The sequence below is a fragment of the Aplysia californica genome, unplaced genomic scaffold (assembly GCF_000002075.1).
Source record: "Aplysia californica isolate F4 #8 unplaced genomic scaffold, AplCal3.0 scaffold00513, whole genome shotgun sequence".
NCBI lineage: Eukaryota > Metazoa > Mollusca > Gastropoda > Aplysiida > Aplysiidae > Aplysia > Aplysia californica.
In genome coordinates, this window is record NW_004797783.1 from 84,860 (window position 1) to 87,306 (window position 2,447).

At 43.9% G+C, this 2,447-nt stretch overlaps 1 protein-coding gene across 4 annotated transcripts in view; it reads right to left on the bottom strand.

Moving 5' to 3' along the window:
* LOC101850745 overlaps positions 1–2,447 on the bottom strand; it is a 61,266-nt gene that overhangs the window by 28,265 nt on the left and 30,554 nt on the right. The window lies entirely within an intron of this gene.

Sequence of the window (2,447 nt, forward strand, 5' to 3'; positions counted from 1 at the left end):
GGGGGAGGAGGGGGGAAGAGAAACACATGTGCACATGTAAGCCAGCATGCTATCACGTACGTCTATTTCAAGCTCGAATATTTCGCTAATTAGTTATGTTTTTGTCCGTTTGGTGAAACAAAGGAAAGCGAACCAGACGTTATGATAAGACAGACAGTGTGTGCAAGTTCACAGAGCCTATAAATTGGGAAAATCGGGGGAAGGGGGAGGGGGTGCATGTGGAGTAATTACGTCAGAATTCTAATGCATTCTCAGTAAACAAGCATCGCAAGGTGAGCTCTCAAGTTTATACAGTTTAATGCGTTTCTGTCAAGATCATTGATATTTTGATTTCGTTGCCAGCGTCTCGTTGTGCTTTTCTTTTTCTCCTTCCCCGCCCCCTCCCCTCCTTCTTTCACTCCAAATTTTACCTTTTTTATGGTAGGTGTTTCACGGCGCTCGCAACTGCATAAGGTCATATGAGCGCGCGGGACACATTAAACATTTTCAGTTGGTAGGAAATTTTGAATTTTGCCCGGGTGGCGACCGAAAGCCTGCTCTGATCGATTTTGGACCACCACGGGATCTTTAACGTGCGCAACTTGCACACGGGACCTCTGAGATTTTTCGCCCTTGTCTGAGAGGGCTAGCTGTAAGATCTTTCCTACCATAAGATCAGGGGTGTGGCTAAAAGACAGCAGTAAGAAAGAGCCAAGGAGTAGCTGTAGAGAGGCTGCAGAAAGAGTCAGGAGCCCAGAGAAGGGGGTACAGGAGGTGAGGTGAGGGAGGTGAGGGGGTGGGGGGCAGAAAGTGGAGACGAAAGCAGACAACAGAACATTTCTAGAGAGCACGAAAAGAGACGAAAGGGGAAAATTATAGAGAAAAAAAATTGCCGTCGCTATTCGGATTGGAACCCGGGACCTATTGAATGAGAGGCAAACACCTTAACCTCTAGGCCAGGAGAGCCCCCACATTTTATCTAAGACGCTCCACAATAAGAAGGGGTTACAAGGGTCTGACAGTAGTTTCCCCCCTTCTTACCACCCCCACCCCTCCAAACCCTTTCTACCCGTTGCTGCCCAGATAGCTTGGAAAAACATTATCAATATCTCAATATCCTCAATCCGACAACGCTCCACACGCCAAGGACGAAATAGAAAAATCTTGAAAGAAACGCATTAAATTGTTTTTAGGTAAATTTGAGCTGGATCGACAACAACAACAACAACAACAACAACAACAGGTAAATTTTATACGGGGTGCCCACCACGGCTGGATCGGACCGATCGCTCGACTCGGTCGTCTGAAACTGAAAGCAAACCCGTGTGTCACGACGTGGAGAAATCAGGCGCTCGTCAATTTTTGGACATGTGGAGTTATTGGTATCATCTTAAAGCTTGTTCACTTGTCTTGGTATCGGTGGAAAAAAATGCTCATCTATCTTGAATAGAAGTCGAGACATTTGAGATTGAAGAAGATGGGGTCACCTGGTTTCAAAAGTAGAACATGGCCTCCATAGTTTGGTAATTTTCATAGTTTTAGAGTCCGTGGAAAGCTTACATTTTTTGTGCTTTTAATCAACATTTTTCAGTAGAATCTACCCAGAAATGTGTTCTTAATTGGTCAACAGTGGTTTTTAGCCTCAAAACAAAAATTCCATAAAAATAGCCAAGCTGGCAGAAAAATGCAAGTTTCTTCAATTTCATTATATTGACGAGCACCTCATTTCACCACGCTGTCTCACACGTTTGTTTCTGAGGCGACCGAGTGGGGCGATCGGCCCGATCCCATCCGTTGTGAGCACCCCGTATAAGAGCTTGTTTATGCTTGTTTACTGAGAATACATGAGAGGAGTCATGCGTTATATCTATCACTGTAAAAAGACGCATGTCTACTCAGTCTGCACTAGGAAAGAGCTCCGTCAAGATAAAGGGAAAGGGGAAAATCGAAAATAGATGAAATGTTCACACCACGAGATGACGGAGCAGAGAAGTTCTCGCAGTTTTTTGTTTCGTGGGTTGTTTTTCTTCTTTTTTTTTGAACGAAGAAGGATCAAAGAACTTTGGAGAGAAAGAGGGAGAGCATGGAGAGAAAGAGAGAGAGAGAGAGAGAGAGAGAGAGAGAGAGAGAGAGAGAGAGAGGGGGGGGGAAGGGCATGCAGTGGATCCCACAATCCAGTACATAGCATTTTTCGTTCTTGTTCATACGACAGAAAAGAAAAAAAAATCTGGATCGTACTAACAATAGACCTAAGAAACTTTATCAATCAAATAATTGCATCAGATACTTTAATAGGTGTCCCAATTTATTTTTTGACTGTGTTAACAACACGAGTCCGGACTCTTCATTCTAGATTTAGGACCTATTGAATGAGAGGCTTTGGACAGGGGAAAAAGGAGGGAGGGGGGAGCTCAGTGAAAAGGAAATACTTGGGTCTAAAAAGTCTCGTTTTCTTTATACTATCGAAT